General features: G+C 42.6%; 1 protein-coding gene across 10 annotated transcripts in view; it reads right to left on the bottom strand.

Annotated features, from left to right (window-relative positions):
- The window catches only part of hivep3b (HIVEP zinc finger 3b), a 699,020-nt gene that overhangs the window by 85,605 nt on the left and 594,873 nt on the right, over window positions 1-18,542 (bottom strand). For 9 of the 10 annotated variants that reach the window (XM_072247286.1, XM_072247288.1, XM_072247289.1 and 6 more), the window contains one exon: window positions 12,138-12,185. The gene's annotated coding sequence lies outside the window, so the exon portion shown is untranslated. Of the gene's footprint in view, window positions 1-12,137; window positions 12,186-13,556; window positions 13,603-18,542 lie in introns of those variants that run through there. The other variant, XM_072247292.1, reaches the window with a different exon arrangement.

The following is an 18,542-nucleotide window of genomic DNA, read 5'->3' as shown; positions in this document are numbered from 1 at the left end:
AGGATTCGAGTACAGGAGCAGGGAAGTACTACTGCAGTTGTACAAGGCCTTGGTGAGACCACACCTGGAGTATTGTGTACAGTTTTGGTCCCCTAATCTGAGGAAAGACATCCTTGCCATAGAGGGGGTACGAAGAAGGTTCACCAGATTGATTCCTGGGATGGCAGGACTTTCATATGAAGAAAGACTAGATGAACTGGGCTTGTACTCGTTGGAATTTAGAAGACTGAGGGGGGATCTGATTGAAATGTATAAAATCCTAAAGGGATTGGACAGGCTAGATGCAGGAAGATTGTTCCCGATGTTGGGGAAGTCCAGAACGAGGGATCACAGTTTGAGGATAAAGGGGAAGCCTTTTAGGACTGAGATTAGGAAAAACTTTTTCCACACAGAGTGGTGAATCTGTGGAATTCTCTGCCACAGGAAACAGTTGAGGCCAGTTCATTGGCTATATTTAAGAGGGAGTTAGATATGGCCCTTGTGGCTAAAGGGATCAGGGGGTATGGAGGGAAGGCTGGTACAGGGTTCTGAGATGGATGATCAGCCATGATCACACTGAATGGCGGTGCAGGCTCAAAGGGCCGAATGGCCTACTCCTGCACCTATTTTCTATGTTTCTATAATCCTACTAATTCCCATGGTTATCTTGACGGTACCTCTTCCCATCCTGTCTCCTGTAAAAATGCTATTCCTTTTTCTTAGTTCCTTCACCTTCACTGCATCTGTTTCGAGGATGTGGCTTTCCTTTCCAGAACATGGTGTACAAGACCCTTGTACAGGGTTTCCTTTCCTCCACCATTGATGCTGCCCTCAACCACATCTCTTCCATTTCCCCAACATCTGTGGTCACCTCATCTTCCCGTCACTTTAATAGTGATAGAATTTCTCTTGCCCTTACCTAACATTCCATGAGCCTCTGCATCCAACACATCATCCTTTGCAACTTCCGCCATCTCCAAAGGGATCCTACCACCCAGGGGTACCCAATGTGGCACTCACAGACCCCTTGGTTAATGGTAGGGGTCCATGCATTAAAAAAAATGCTGGGAACCCCTGCTACCACCATACCTATCTTTACCTTCCCCCTTCACTCTGCTTTCCACAGGGAGCACTCCCTACATGATTCCCTTGTCTATTCGTCCCTTCCCACTAATCATCCTTTGGGCACTTATCCCTGCAAGGAGCCTAAGTGCTACACTTACCCATTCACCTCCATTCAGGGCCCCAAACAGTCCTTCCAGGTGGGGCAACACTTCACCTGCAAATCTGCTGAGGTCATCTATTGTGTCTGGTGCTCCCAATGTCGCCTTTGCCACATTGGTGAGACCTGCAGCAAATTAAGGGACCAGTTCATTGAGCACCTCAGCTCCACCCGCTGAATGCAGAACTCCCCGGAGGCCAAACATTCTAATTCTGATTCTCATTCCAACGCGTTGGTCCAGAGTCTTTTCTTGTGCCATAATGAAGCTCCGCTCAGGGTGGAGGAGTAAAACCTTATATTCCATCTAGGTAGTCTCCAACCTGATTGCATCAATATCAATTTCTCCTTCCAGTAAAAAAATTTCCCTCCCTCTCCCCCCTTCTTCTATTCCCCAGTCTGGCGTCTTACCTCTTCTCATCTGCTTCTCAACCCTCCCCTCCTCCTGGGTCCCTTCCTTCTTCCCTTTCTCCTATGGTTCATTCTCCTCTCCATCAGACTCCTTCTACTCCAGTCCTCAACCTTTCCCACCCACCAAGTTTCACCTATCATCTTACCAGCTATTATCCTCCTTCCCCTCCTTCCACTTTTTTATTCTGGCATCTTCCCCCTTCCTTTTCAGTCCTGAAGAAGTGTCTCAGCCTGAAACATCAACTATTTATTCATTTCCATGGATGCTGCCTGGCTTACTGAGTTCTTCCCGCAATTTGAGTGTGTTGCTTTCAAAATCTTAAATTTCTGTGTAAACCATTGATACTAAGGTCCCTATATTAACTTCTATAACTGAAACACAGTGTCCCTGTTGATTTGGAAATCAAATCAACGCAGATGCTAGAATTCAGAGAGAGAGATGCAGCAGCAAAGTTGGCTGAGTCCAGCCCACTGAACCCATGCCAAAGAGCAATCACCTATTTTAATTTCAATGCATTCCATATCCATTTCATTCTTCCCACATTAAATTTAGTCTCTATCACTCATCTACATGGACAGTTTTGTGGTCATTAATATTTGTGGGAGGAAACTAAAGCACCCAAAGAAAACCACACACCCACGGGGAGAGTGTGCAAACTCCACAAAGGCAGCACGAGGTCAGGACTGAACCTGGGTTGGTGGAGATAATGAGGCAGCAGCTCTACTAACTATACTACTGTCTGCCTTCAGAAATTGGAAGTAGTCAGCAGATCAGGCAGCATCTGTGAAGAGGTCAAAGACCCTTCATCAAAACTGCTGGCGGAAGATTGGGAATGATTTCATTTATTCTACCATCTCCAAGTATGGAAGGCTATAAAGTGCTTTGTTGAAAGTTGAGGTGCTGTTTCTTCACATTTATTACAAATTACTATAATTTGCACATACAGATGGAAACGTGATGTAAAGATTCTTACTCCTGATGTCCGTGAAGGATGCAAGAAATAAAGTCAATTCAATTGTTGGAATGGTGATTGACAACAAAAATGGATAATGTTTTAGAATGGCATCATTGTCACAAACTGAGCAGAGATGTGCCTCAAAGTGATCACAGAATAAGCTAACAGAAAGATGGCTCTGTGAGCGGCAGGCTAACTGAAGGATTAAGTGTCAAAATGCTACCTTGGAAACTATCATGTACACTTTGTAAGAGGTCACAGAAGACTGTATTATTTTACAATAATGAGCTAGTCAATGTTTGTTGCCAGGAAATATGTTTTCGATGCAGTTGATAGAAGTTGCAGATGGCATTAGACCTTACACAGACATTGGTGAATGGTGATGTTTAGCACATTGCGTCACACGAAAGTCAACTGATGGTCACTGTGCCCTCAATATTCCAGATCACTTCTTGCTGAGTTGAAACGTTTATCATGGCTATAGTATAATTAGCAACACTGCCACTAACCAATATTCACAGTTAGTAAAATTTTAATTTATATTGTACCACTTGAAAGAGCAGTGGAAGCAGATTCAACTGCGATTTTCAAAGACAAAAGTGGGTACTTTCTGTACCTAAAGCAAAACCACAGGGGAAGAAATGGAGACGGGCTACCTGGATTACTTTTACCAATGACAATAGTGAGCTCAATGGGACACTCAATAGTTTCACTCCATGCAGTAGGAATTCTTTGGGTCTATGTGAAAGCATTTTGGATGACAATTTTTTGAATGGTCTAATTGTTAAAGACTTGTGTTGTTGTAGGAAATAAAGTTCAAAGTAACACACAAAATGCTGGAGGAACTCAGCAGGTCAGGCAGCCTCTATGGAAATGAATAATTAGTCAATGTTTCAGGCCCTTCTTCAGGACAGGAAAGGAAGGGGGGAGACACCAGAATAAAAAGGTGAAAGTGTGGAAGGAGAATAGCTAGAAAGGTGATAGGTGAAGCCAGGTGCGTAGGGAAGGTCAAAGTTCAAAGTAAATTTATTGTTAAAGTACATCTAGTCACCATATACAACCCTTTTTTGCAGGTATTCATAGTAAATACAAGAAACGCAAGAATCAATGAAAGAACACACCCAACAGGTTGAGCAAACAAGCAGAGTGCAAAAGACAACAAACTGTGTCAATTCAAAGTAAGAAAAACACAAAATCATCATAATAAACAAAACATAAATATCAAGAACATAAGATAAAGAGATCTTGAAAGTGAGTTCATAGGTTGTGGGAAGTTGAGTGAAGTTATCCCTTTTGGTTCGAGAGCCTGTTGATTGAGGAGTAGTAACTGTTTCTGAACCTGGTGGTGTGAGACATCAGGAAGACTTGTACCTTCTTTCTGATGGCATCAGCGAGAAGAGTGCATCTAGTCACTATCACTTTACTGCTTAAGGATGCTTGCTGTGTTTCTTAAGATGCTATTCTCAAAGTATTTGCTAGTTGCAGAGTACGCCATTACATTCAGAGATGGAGAAGGCACTAGAGGAAGGCAGGACTTTGTAATCTACACGTCTGAAATGAATTCTTCTCTCCCAGAGGTGCGAACATTACCAAATGAGCCACTGAATACTCCATTTCTCTGCCTGGATCTCACCACAGTTCCTGCTTTCTCCATGTGTACTGGGTTGATAAATATTTCAATAAAGGGCCTTTGACACAAAACATCCCACTCTATTTCCCTTTTAATTTGTGCTGAATAATCAACTTCTTTTTTCCAGAATTTTCTGTTTTTTCTTCAGATTTCCAGCACTGCATAAGACCGTACAAGACACGGGAGCAAAATTAGGCCATTTGGCCCATTGAATCTTTTCTGCCATTCCATCATGGCTGATTTATTTTTCCTTTCTCCTGCCTTCTCCCCATAACCTTTAACCTCTCCCTTACTAATCAATGACCCATCAGCCTCCTCCTTAAGTACACCAAATTTTAGACTTTCAATTAATAAACTAATAATTTGGTTATTTAGAGTGATACGGTAAAGACAGACCTTCGGTTCATGGTGACTATGAATATCTATCCATACTAATCTCATTTATCAGCACCTGTCCCTGAGCCTTCTTTGCCTTGGTAATTCAAGTACTCGTCTAGACACTCATTATTTTTTCCCAGAATGTTCTGTTTTTCCTTCAGATTTCCAGCACAGAGGCTCACCTCCACTATGCCGTCGAACAGCATGTTCCAGATTCCAACCACCTCCTTCCTCACATCCCCCTCTAATCATCAACTCCATCCCTAAAACCATCTCCTTCCTCACACCCTCTCTAATCACCAACTCCACCCCTAAAACCATCTCCTTCCTCACTCCCTCTCTAATCACCAACTCCATCCCTAAAACCATCTCTTTCCTCACACTTCCTCTAACCATTAACTCAATCCCTAAAACCATCTCCTTCCTCACATCCCCCTCTAATCATCAACTCCACCCCTAAAACCATCTCCTTCCTCACATCCTCTCTAATCAACTCCATCCCTAAAACCATCTCCTTCCTCACTCCCTCTCTAATCACCAACATCATCCCTAAAACTTGTACCTGCTCATTTTGTGTTCTCTAAAATTCATAAAGTTAAGACTTTGAAAGTTCCATCTCTTCAGTGTTCACCCACTAACTCCACCACTACTTTATCATTTCCCGTCAGTTACCTTATGTACAGCCGAGCATCACTTTATGGACATACTAAAGGTTCATTTTATTGTCAAAGTATGCATGTACAATACAACTCTGATATGTCTTCTTCAGATGGCCATGAAATTTAGAAGAGAAAAGACATTAAACCCCCCTCCCCACACAAAAGGAAAAAGAAACAAAACTCACGAACCCCAAACCCCCAACCCCCCTTGCAAAAAAAAGTGACATCAAACACCCAACTGCATTCCTCACACAAAAAAAATACCAAACCCTAACCCCCTCCCATCAGCATGTTTTGAAGTGCTAAGATTGTCGCGACGGGCATTCCAGTGCAATCTGGGATGATGGCCTCCATCACATTGGCATCACTGCTGATGGATATTCGCATTTGTCATGAAGATATCCATCAGACGCTTTTCCTGCCCCCCCCCCACCCCATAGAAAGAATGGACGTCATCAACAATTCCAGAGAAACAGGCTCTCCTCTGGAGTAAGAGCTCAGGAAGTAAAATTGATGTTTTATCCCCAAGGTCTTCACGACTGATGGGTGCATATTTATTCTTCTTTCCTGCTGTACAAATTACACCTATTGCCCACAGAATAATGAACATCTTATCTACAGAAAACCCTTAGACTAAATGCAGCTTTCTCTCCTAACCTATTGATAAACATATAAGGGAACAGTATCCACACTGACACACTGCACAATGACTGAGCCTAATAGGCAAAATCAGGTTTATAAGCACTAACATGTGTCATAAGTGCAGTACAATGCATAAAATATACTAAAAATTGCAATAATTAAAAAAAGTAGTGCAAAAAGAGAGTAAGAATAGTGAATTGGTGTTCATGGGTTCATCGTCTGATGGCGGAGGAGAAAAAGCTATTCCAAAAACATTGTATGCGTGTCTTTGGTCTTCTGTACCTCCTTTCAGATACTAGTTCTGAGAGAGGACGCATCCTGGGAGCTGGAGGTCCTTAATGACAGATGCCAACTTTGAGGCATCCAGGACACTTCCAAACAGTGATGCTGGGGAGGCTGGTGCCCACAATGGAGCTGCCTAAATTTACAACTTCGTGCAGCGTTTTCTGATTCTGTGTAGTGGCTCGTCCGAATGGTGATGCAACCAGTTAGAATGCTCTTCATGGCGCACAATAATGTCTCACCAAATCAGTCCAATGCGCGTAAATTAGTTCTTTCGCTTGTGTTCCTTATATTCAACACAAGTCTCCTCCCACTTCCCTCATTCAGCTTCAGCAGTGACAAGGTGTTTTATCCTATGGTTGAGTGCAGTCAAAAGCCCATGACGTTGACCTCTAGGATTCTAAGCATGTCTGTGAGACTCTGAAAGTACATCTGAATGCAACGGGCTGGAGAAGATGCTCAGATGACGGCAATACTGATCTCTGTGCGAATTTCCCATTGATGCACACAGATGCCATTGCACCCAACTTAGATCTGGCAACATAGTACATGGTGGAAGAACACATGGAGGAGGAGGATTCTGTCCATTTACAATCTTGCTTTCATATCACATTTTTTTTTATCCCCCCACAGGAAGGAAGCCATTTCAAGGTGCTATCCTCGAACTTAATCAGCTGACATTAGGTCATATAACCAGAAACTACTTCTCCATTTCCACACCTGCAAGTGTTTCTAAACCACAAGTTATCATCAGCAATTCAGCACTGTGCTCAGAACGAAACCCTCTTGGGAAATTCAGTGAAGGAGCCATGCAAGGCGGGTCTTTTTTAAAAACACACACACACACACACACACACACACACACACACACACACACACACACACATATGCTGGGTGCCTGGAATGAGCTGCCAGGAGTGGTAGTTGAGGCAAATACATTGGGCATTTGAGGGGCTCAGAGAGATATATAATTATACTGAGAATGGAGGGATATGGACCAGAGAGACATATGATTATACTGAGAATGGAGGGATATGGACCGAGAGGCATATAACTATACTGAGAATGGATCAGTATGAACCAGAGAGACACAGGATTACACTGAGAATGGAGGGATATGGACCTGTGTAGGCAGAGAGGTCTAGTTTAGATTTTTAATTAGTAGTTTGATTATTTTGGCACAACAGTGGGGGGCCAAGTCTTGCGCTGTAGTGTTAATAAAGCTCAACTAGATAGAAATCAACTTAGCATTTAAAAATTCTTCTGAAAGCAGATACTAAGAATTTTACTGAATCTTTTCACGAATAAGACCAACTTATATATATTCAGACAGATGAGAAAATCATATTTTGAGATGCTTCTGCTACACTAAAGGAAGGTGTAACCTGCTTCTATGATGTTTTCATAATCTGGAGATACATTGCATGTCTCAACAAATTATAGTAATGCACTGCAAACACATTAAACCATTTTTATATAATGTTCTGTTTGGACATTTATTTTTTCTTTAATGTACAGAAGGCAGAAATTCATTGCACACTATAAATTTCTAATTATGTCCAAATTCTTTAGTAGTATTGTCAATAAAAACAATGGCCACGACATAAGGAATAAATCCTTTTCTCTTCAAAATAGTGTAGGTGGTTTTAAATCCATCAAAAAAAAATACAGGCAACATCTGGTCCACCAGACAGTTCTGCACCCATTGACTCTTTAAGTCTCTGGCACTATGAATGTTAATTGCAATGAGATACTGAAGCCTTTACTGACAAATAAGTGAGTAAATATCTTAAGCCACATTAACGTAGTTAAAATTTACTGTGGGGAGAACCGTCAGATGCATTATGCTTGGATTTCTGGAAGGCATTTGCTAAAGTGTTCATGTAGAAAGAGCTCAGGCTTTAGGAAATTATTTCAGTACGCTGGATGAACTCAGCAGGTTGGGCAGCATCAGTTAGAAACCATGAGTCGACGTTTCGGGCCGGAACCCTTCGTCAGGACTGAAGAATGAAAGATGGGGAAGGATTTTTTTTTCATTTCATTTCATTCTTCAGTCCTGACGAAGGGTTCTGGGCCGAAACGTCGACTCATCGTTCCTAACTGATGCTGCCCAACCTGCTAAGTTCATCCAGAGTACCAAAAGTGTTGCTTTGATCACAGCATCTGCAAATTATTTTGTGTTTAGGAAATTAATTTTTGGCACATATTGCTCTTGTTTGGTTGGTATGATAGAATGAGTTGTGTGGTACAGATCAGTGCTGGGACCTCAATGTCTTATAAATTTTATATAAATGACTTGGATGAAGGCTCTGAAGGCATGGCTGATAAATTTTCTGACGACACAAAGGTAGTGTACAAAGGTACGATACATTACAACAGGGATACAGACAGGAATATAATGGATAAAACTGCGAAATTGCCCCTTTTGGCAAGAAAATAATAAAAAAGCAATTAAGGCCAAATTATATTAATAGTGGCAGAGCAGAGATGCAGAGAGATCCTGGTATACAATTCACTAAACGTTTGGGCTTGCCACACTGTAGGAAAAGATTAGATTCATTCCATTACTGACGTGCCCAAAGTCATTTGCTTAGCTTTAGTTTGTTACATATGATCAGCTGCAGTTAAGTGGGAAGCTAAAACTCTTCTAGTGAATGATGAAAAGTCACCAGAAAAACTCTAATCTCTGTGACTAATCCGATCACTTTAAATTAAAATGGACCTTGTCTTTTGTTCTAATCACGTTTTTTTTGTAAAAATTGTATAATTTGTGTCATGTTTTTCTTGTGAGCACTGCTTATCTGGTGCTATGCTGCTGTAACTAAGTTTTTCATTGTACCCGTCTATGACAATAAACTTGACTGACTTTCCCCCTCAGCTTTCCAATCTTTAAATCATATTCTTTGGTTTTATTTCAACCTTTTGCCTTTTGAGTTCCTTTGCTTGATTTTGACAATTTCAGTCAGACTTCATCCAAACTGTTTGGATATCCCTTCTCCAAAGAAAGCAAGTTATTTGAAGGACAACACACTCAAAATGCTGGAGGAACACGGCAGTTCAGGCAGCACATCTGGAGAGGTTAAATAGTTGACATTTCAGGCAGCGAACTTTCTTCAGGACTGATTTGACAGGTAGCAAAGCAATCACTGTGCTGGCAACTGATATTTTAATGCAAGGCCTTTTATTATAAGCTTGGTATCACCCATCACCTGCCAGATTGTACTTCTTCCCCCCTCCCCCTCTCCCCCCACCCTACTTTCTTATTCTAGCTTCTTTCCTCTTCCCTTCTAGTCCTGATGAAGGAACTTGGCCTGGAATGTCAACTGTTCATTGCTCTCCATAGATGCTGCCTGATCTGATGGATTCTTCTGGATTTCCGGCATCTGCAGAATCTCGTGTTTATGATTAATTGCTAACTCACTACCAGCTTGCATGATCAGCAATATCCTCGTTTTTTTTTTTGCAGCACACCTCTTACAGACTGAACTACAATATTCTACACTGGATATTTTACTCCATATTTCACTGAAACCAAGCAGAACTGAACAAATTCTTGCACAATTTGTTAATTCCATGTGACAGGCGGATTGTAGTATTGCATACAAATTGGAGGAGTCATTACAGAGTTCAGTATGGTTTGGGTTGGGATTTTATAGGCAACAGGACATGTAATTGAAACTGACAATATTGCTGAACACCCATGTTGAACCCACTGGCCAACATGGCAGACACAATGTGTGTTGGGATCAGGCCCTCTCACCATCTAGACATTCTTCAAGGAGCCACTGGAGCCAAAGATTTAAATCCACCGTCTGCCGTCCCCTATTGCCGTAGTCCAAGAATCCTTGAGAGCCCTTTGGGATGTTGCTATCATACCTGCTACCAATGAGTCAGGTTCACCAATGCTCTCCTCACGAGGCCACTGGGCCAACCTGCCCAGTCAAGTTGTGAGCCTTGTGCCTGCTCTGATTTCAACGCAGGTTTTTATTTCTGATGAGAAACCCTGACTTCTGGATTACAAGTGTCTAATCCTCGCACCTGTGTTGGGGACAACGATGGACAGATGCACCGCACTGCACTCCAATTTCAAATGCCCTTGTGAAATCTCTTACACTGAGAATGCTGCCCAAACGAATCATTCTCGGGTCATTTGCAAGAGCATCTCCTCCCCCCATTGAATCAAATCTGTGAAATTTGTTCATTTCATTATCACTGTCCTGCCAAACAGATGAAAGAGACTTTACCAACAGTGAAAAGCAAATGCAGGCAGGCTCTCGAGGCTGCTGCCCAAGCACAGTGGCTCCCTGAACTTGGATCATTGAACGCAACCCAGACAGAAGGTTATCACTCTAGGAAATGCAAATGATCGAATGGAAGACAATAATGTCGAGCCTCAGTCCTCAGTGAACATAGAAATTAGAACAGTATAGCACAAGATTAGGCCCTTCAGCCCATAATGCTGTGCTGAACTAATTAACTCAGTAATCAAGTGCCCAACTGAACTAATCCTTTCTGCCCATACTATGTGCAAAACCTTCCATTTCCTCTCGACTACCTCTATTAATTCTGACTCCACTACCAGCCCAGGCAGCTCATTCCAAGTGTCAACCACTCTTTCTAGAGAAGAAACTTGCCCTGTACATCTTCAAATAACTTAGCAACACACACAAAATGCTGGAGCAACTCAGCAGGCTAGGCAGCATTTATGGGAAAGAGTACAGTCGATGTTTTGGGCTGAGACCCTTCAGCAGGACTGGCTAAAAGAAGACGAGGAGTCATATTTAGAAGGGAGGGGAGGAAGAAACACTAGATGATAGGTGAAACTAGGAGGGGTGAGGGGTGAGGTAAAGAGCTGGGAAGTTGGAAGTTCAAAGACTTTACCCCACTCAGCCAAGTACTCAATGTCAATGAGACCAAGGAACTGATTGGAGACTTCAGAACAGGGAGTAAACATCAGAGGACCAGAGGTGGTGGGGGTCAGTAACTTTTAATTCCTGGGATGTCACCATCTCAGAGGACCGGTCATGGACTCATCACATAAATATTATTGCAAAGAAAGCACAACAGCATCTCTACTTCCTCAGGACTCTGCGGAGGTTTGGCACGTTATCAAAATCCTTGGCAAACCTCTATAAATGTGTGCTGCAAAGACCTGGCCTGGACGCATCATATAAATAAATTGCAAAGAAAGCATGACAGCACCCCTACTTCCTCAAGGAGTCTGCAGAAATTTTACACGTCATCAAAATCCTGACTGGTTGCATTATGGTCTGATCATGGGAATACTAATGCCTTTAAGCAGAAGATTCTATAAAAGGTAGCAGATTCAGCCAAGTACACCATGGGTAAAACCCTTCCAACCGAACTGAGCACACCGACATGAAATTTTGCCATAGGAACGCAGCATCTATTATCAAATATCGTCAACAACCAGTCCTTTTCTCACCGCTGCCATCAGATAGAAGGTACAAGTACCTCTGGACTCGTGCCACCAGGTTCAAGAACAGTTACTACCCCTCAACCATCAGGCTCTTGAACAAAAACAGATAACTATACTCATTTAAGCACTCTTTATCTGGTTAGTTCATGCTCATTGTTTATTGCTATTTATTTATATCTGTGTTTGCACAGCTCCGTGTCCATTGATCTCATTTACAGTTATTGTTCTACAGATTCTCTAAGTATTTCCACAGAAAAATAATCTCAGGGTTCATGTGGTGACATGTATGTACTCTGATAATAAATTTTATTTTACTTTGACTTTGAAACCTCACCCAATAATTCTTAGTGTATCCAGAAGAAATGAGAAAGTTGAGATTTCAGGGTTTGGGCAATTTGAAATGAACATCTAGTAAGAGAGGGAGGAAACAAGAGGGTTTTATTTACAGTTAAACACCAGAGTAGGACCAAACAATTATATTATGATTATGTTATATTTCAGCATTTGCAATTACCACAACAAACCATAACAACTCTTGTACCTGCAGGTCCTGAACTTGGTTCTTTACAAGGTGTCGTCTTTGTCGTATCTGCAAAAGGCAAACAAGAAACCTGTTAAAGTGAGAAAAGCCTTTTGGATTACCTGAGCATTGTGAAGTTTCCCATGGAAATTAATTTGCATTTTCTAATCCTAGTATATTTCTCCCCTGGAGCCAAGACCATGCGGAAGTGTCTCCAATGCGGGCTGGACATTCTCCAAGAGCGTTCATCAGTGCCTGACACGGGCGTTCACGTCATTCCATTTTATGCAGCAGATTGCCATGCCACAAAATGATTGCTGAATAAAATCAAAGTCTTATATCTTCTGAGGATAGTTTGAGCAATTTAGGGCTTTTTTCTTTGGAGCAAAAGAGAATGAGAGGTGACGTGATAGAGGTATACAAGATTAATTAATTTAGAGATACAGCATGGAACACGCCTTCCCAACCCAGTGAGCAGTGCCCTAGAGCAGCCAGCCTAGTTAACCCTTGCCTCATCACAATGTCCAATTAACCTACTAACTGGTATGTCTTTGGACTGTGGGAGGAAAATGGAAAACCCAGAGGAAACCCACGCTGTCATGGGGAGAACGTACAAACTCTGGACAGATGGCACTGGAATTGAACTCTGAACTCCGATGCCCCGAGCTGTAATAGTGGCATGCTAATCACTAACTTACCATGCTGCCCCAAGATGATAGCAGCCAGAGAGAGAATGGACAGCCATAGACTTTTTTCTGGGTGGAAACAGCTCATATGAAGGGGCATAATTTTAACATCATTGGAGGAACAAATGGGGTGGGGGGGGGGTGGATGCCAGAGGCAAGTTGTTTTGTTTTGTTTGTTTTTTTTACATACACAGAGCTGGGATTGCCCTACGGGATTACAGGGTTAGATTGATTTTAGTAGGCTAAAAAGTCAGCACATAGTGGACAGAAGGGCCTGTACTGTACTTTTCAGCCCATCTCCAGTTTCTCATAACAAATGTTTAAAATGGAAATTTAAAGAAAATTAGTGCTCCCATGATTTTTCTCACACAGCAGCGCACCAGAGATTAGTTCCCAGTTCCTCCAGGTCAAACGTGGTGAGTCGGAAAATGCTTGCAACAGCGCTTCACTGTGGATTTTCTATCTCTCCATCTCACTCACGCCATCTCCATCACCCAGCCAATACCCATTAACTTAAAAACATCTCAACGGGGGAACGAGAGAGAAAATTAACTTCTACCAAAACAGCAAGGCAAATATTTCCTTTTGCTTTGCTTTACCACAATAGTTATTTCAGTAGTCTCCCAGACTGAGGGCAAATGAGGCCAATGAAAACACCTCTATTTAAACTTATAGCATTACAGGCTCAAACCTCTGAGCCAGTAAGGTCAATGCACACGTTTCAAAATGTACAATGTCCAAACAGTAAAGTCACCTGCAGGACAGCTTACACAGGATGGATGGAAGGAAGGGTGACACAGTTAGTACAGCCACCGCCTTGCACTGCCAGAGACCTGGCCAGGTTCAACCTTGACCTTGTGCGCTGTGTGGAATTTGCATGTTCTCCCTGTGACCATGTGGTTTTCATCGAGGTCTCAGATTTCTTGTGGGCTTGGAAATTGTATCTAGCATGTAGTGAAAATGGTAGAATCTGCAGGAGTTGAGGAGAACGTGGAGAGAGTAAACAAGTGGTCAGTCAAGTCAGACTTGTTGGGCTCTTTCTGTGCTGCAAGTCCAAACAAACTATCATGCACTGTTAGCTCTTGAGAAGATGCATAGTGCTAAGATCTTGACTATTAATTTAACACATTCTAATTTTTCCATTGTGAAATAGTGATCTCCCATTTGGCAGTGGTTTTGCAGATGGTAAACCACACAGAAGTTCTATCTCACAGACGGAGGAATCTGATGTGTGACAACACAATGACACGATACACCCATTCATAATACATCGCGCAATTATTGGCAAAGCTTTAAGCTAACATTGAGTAACTGATCACAGATTATCGACTATAACAAAAATATCATCCAAGTGCCTTTAAGTCAGCTAACTTTGAACACCAATGTTAGTTAGTTGAAGATTCTCAGTCCTATTTCTTTCTCCTTATCCTTTCGGTCACTTCAGACCTCTCTACAGCGATCAGCCATCTGGAAATTGTTCAATCCATTTGTGTATGATTTCAGCATTCTCACTGATTCCTGCATGGATTAGAGATGCTCTGTATTACTATGCCTAACTATTAGTCAATATCGGAAAATATGATAGCTGACAGGCGTCTAACAAGGGTTTGACCACATCTCTCAGTCTCAGCACCCGTGGTAACATCCATTTAGAACAGAGATGAGGAGGAATTTCTTTATCCAGAGGGTGATGAATCTGGGGAATGTGTTGCCACAGATGGCTGTGGAGGCCAAGTCATTGGGTATATTTAAAACAAAGGTTGATAGGTTCTTGACTAGTAAGGGCGTCAAAGATTACAAGTTGAACAATCAATGTCAGGGCTGAGGGAAAAGAGCCACCTCTTAATTAGGAGGGTGATCGAGATTTTAAAGGCAGAGTTTTGTGGCAGTTTCTCTGAGTTGAGCAGTGACCAATCAGGAACAGGGACTCATTATAAAAGAGCCAATAAAAATAACACAAGCAAGCAAAGCAGCCATTCTTTGAGTGTGCCAGTCTATAGAGGGCCTTTGGCTCATCAGGCTGAGGCAAGATCAGACCTGGGTGAGGTAAAGTATCTTAATTTACTCTTTCTCTGCTCTTATTGAAGATCATAAGATATAGGAGCAGAATTAGGCCATTTGGTCCATTGAGTATGCTCTCCAATTTCATCATGGCTGATCCAATTTTTCCTCTCAGCCCCAAACTCCTGCCTTCTCCTCGTATCCCTTCATGCCCTGACCAATCAAGAATCTATTCACCCCTGCCTTAAATATACATAAAGACTTGGCCTCCACAATTACCTGTGGCAAATAATTCCACAGGTTCACCACTCTCTGGCTAAAAAAAAAATCCTCCTGATCTCCATTCTAAAAGGACACCACTCTGAGGTTGTGTCCTCTGGTCTTACACTCTCCCACCATAGAAAACATCTCCACATCCAGTCTCTCAAGACCTTTCACCATTCAGTAGGTTTCAATAAGGTCACCATTCATTCTTCTGAATTCCAGCAAATACAGGCCCAGAGCCATATTTGTTTATTCCTCACATGTTAGGGCACAGTAGCTTAGTGAGAATGGCTCCAGAGGCAGCGTGTTCTGCTCTGTGTGGGATGTGGAAAGTCTGGGAGACCTCCAGTCTCCTAAATAAACACATCTGCACCAAGTGTGCTGAGTTGCAGCTCCTGAGGGAACATATTAAGGAACTGGAGCTGCAGCTCGATGGCCTTTGAATCATACAGGGGAATGAGGAGGCAATAGGGAGGTAGTCACCCCTAGATTACAGGAAATAGGTAACTGGGCGACTGTCAGAAGGAGGGGAAGTACCTAGCCAGTGCAGATTCCCCTGGTGGCTGTCCCCCACAATAATTATTATACAACTTTAGGTACTATTGAAGGGGCAATCTACCAGGGTGGATCCAGTGACCAGGTCTCTGGCACTTAGTCTGGTGGCTCAGAAGAGAAGAGAGGTGAAGAGGCATGCAGTATTGATAGGAGATTCCCTAGTAAGAGGAACAGAGACAAGGTTCTGTGGGCGTGATAGAGACACTCAGATGATATGTTGCCTCCCTGCTGACAGGATCAAGGCTATCACGGATGGGGTCAATGGCATTCTCAAGAGTGAGGGTGAGCAGCCAGAAGTCTTGGTACAAATTGCCATCAATGACATCGGTAGACAAGGTGAGGAGGTATTGAAGAGAGATTTTAGGGAGTTAGGTAGAAAGTAGAGAAACTGGACCTCCAAGGTAGTAATCTCTGGATTGCTGCCTGTGTCACGTGCCAGTGAGGGCAAGAATAGGATGATTTTGCAGGTGAATGTGCGGCAGAGGAACGAGAAACTGGTGCAGGGGGAAGGGGTTCACATTGGTGGATCAACGGGATCTCTTCTGGGGAAGGGTTAATCTGTACATATGGGATGGGCTTGCAGCCAGGTTGGCTGGAGATGTTCAGATGGGTTTAAACTAATTTGGCAGGGGGAGGGGAACAGGAGAGACAGTGCTGAGATGAGGTAGTTGGTTTACAAACAGAGGCAATGTGTAGCGAGATTCCTAGCAAGGACAGGCTGATAACAGGGCAAAATTACAGTCAACAGGATGAGTTGCCACATTTAAGGTGAAAAAAAAATCGAGAAGGGCGGATACGGGACTGAAAGTGTTTTATTTGAATGTGCACAGTATAGGGAATAAGGTAGATGAACTTGTAGCACAGTTGCAGATTGGCAGGTATGATGTTGAAGGCATCACTGAATCATGGCTGAAAGATTATAGTTGGGAGCTTAATGTCCAAGGATACACATTGTATCAAAAGGACAGGCAGGAAGGCAGAGGGGGAAGCGTTGCTCTGTTGGTAAGAAATGAAATCAGATCATTAGAAAGACATGACATAGGGTCGGAAGGTATTGAGTCATTGTGGATAGAACTAAGAAACTGCAACAGTAACAAGATCCTAATGGAAGTTATATACAGACCTCTGAACAGAAGTAAGGATGTGGTCTACAAATTACAATGCGAGATAGAAGATACATGCCAAAAGGGCAATGTTACAATAGTCATGGGGGACTTCAATATGCAAATAGATTGGGAAAATCAGGTTGGTGCTGGATTCCAAGAGGGGGATTCTCTAGAATGCCTACGAGACAGCTTGTTAGAGCAGCTTGTGGTTGAGCACACCAGGGAATAGCTATTTTGAATAAGGGTGTTATGCAATGAACTGTAATTGATAGAGAGCTTAAGGGTAAGGGATCACACTATGACCGAATTCATCCTGAATTTAAGAAGGAGAGCTAAAGTCAGATGTATTAATATTACAGAGGAGTACAAGGAATTACAGAGGCATGAGAGAGGAGTTGGCCAGAACGGATTGGAAAAGAACTTTGGCAGGGATGATGGCAGAGCAGCAATGGCTGGAATTTCTGGAAACAATTCAGAAGGTACAGGATACATCCTAAAGAGGTAGTAATATTCTAAAGGCAAGATGCCAAACCCAACATAAAAGTCAAAGACAGGGCATATAATAGAGCAAAAATTAGTGGGAAGATAGAGGATTGGGAAGCTTTTAAAAACCGACAGAAGGCATCTAAGAAGGTCATTGAGAAGGTAGAGATGGAATATGAAAGTTAGCTAGCAGATAATATGAAAGAGAATACCAAAAGTTTCTTTAGAAACAAAGTGTAAAAAGAGGCAAGAATGGATATCGGACCGCTGAAAAACGATGCTGCAGAGGTAGTAATGGGGGACAAGGAAATAGTGGATGAACTGAATAAGTATATTGTATCTGTCTTTAAGGTGGCTGCAGAGATTAGTAATGATCTTTCAAGAATCACCAGATACTGGAATGGTTCTGGAAGTCTGGAAAGTTGCAAATGTTACCCACTCAAGAGAGAGAGGCAAAAGAAAGGAAATTATAGGCCAGTTAGGCTGACTTCAGTGGTTGGGAAGACGTTGGAGTCGATTGTTAAGGATGTGGTTTCGGGGGCGCCAGTGTGCATGCTTATGGATTAGACGCATTTCGTCGGTGCTCCTCTCCGAGGCCTCGATAAAATTACTATTATACCGTGTTTTATTTATTCATTGGCCAACAGTGTATGTCTAAATTAAGTGTCTGGAATAGTTTGACAATGCCAAAGGCAAATAAAGCCAAGACCGCCGACTGCCAAACTACCGAAGTTAGTGCTAACAACAGGTCTGTAAAGAACTTCTCCGCATCTGAGGTATCACCGGATAAAACTTACGCCATGTGCAAGGAATTAGGTCAGGAGATTTCTCAGTCAGTTCTGCGTGGCATTAACGACCACTTTGATGTTTTTGAGACCAAGTTTGAGGCGCTTGTGGCCTCTCAGGCTGACTTACAAACCCGTGTGACTAATACTAACCACCAGTGACCTTGAAACACGCGTGCAAGAGCTTGAAGCTCAGTACTCAGAGCTAACGAGACAAAATAGCCAGCTTGAAGCTAAGGTGCATGACTTAGAGGCTCGTTCCCGGAGACATAATATTAAGATTGTAGGCGAGAAGGATGGTAAACCTACTGAATCCGTTTCCAGACTGATGCCCAAGTTGCTCAGGGAAGAGAATTTCCCGTATCCGGTTAAAGTCGATCGCGCGCATCGCTCTCTCCAGCCGAAGCCGGCTGCCGGTGCTAAACCACGCACCATCTTGGCACGTATCCATCACTTTCAAGTGAAGGAGCTGATCCTGCACCGCAGCAGACTACAACCCATGGAGTACAAGGGAAGTAAGGTCTTGATCTTCCCGGACTATAGAGG

Source organism: Mobula birostris, chromosome 30 (assembly GCF_030028105.1).
Source record: "Mobula birostris isolate sMobBir1 chromosome 30, sMobBir1.hap1, whole genome shotgun sequence".
Lineage (NCBI taxonomy): Eukaryota > Metazoa > Chordata > Chondrichthyes > Myliobatiformes > Myliobatidae > Mobula > Mobula birostris.
The sequence above is the reverse complement of the archived record's forward strand: the minus strand, read 5'-3'. Positions and strand labels throughout refer to the sequence as shown.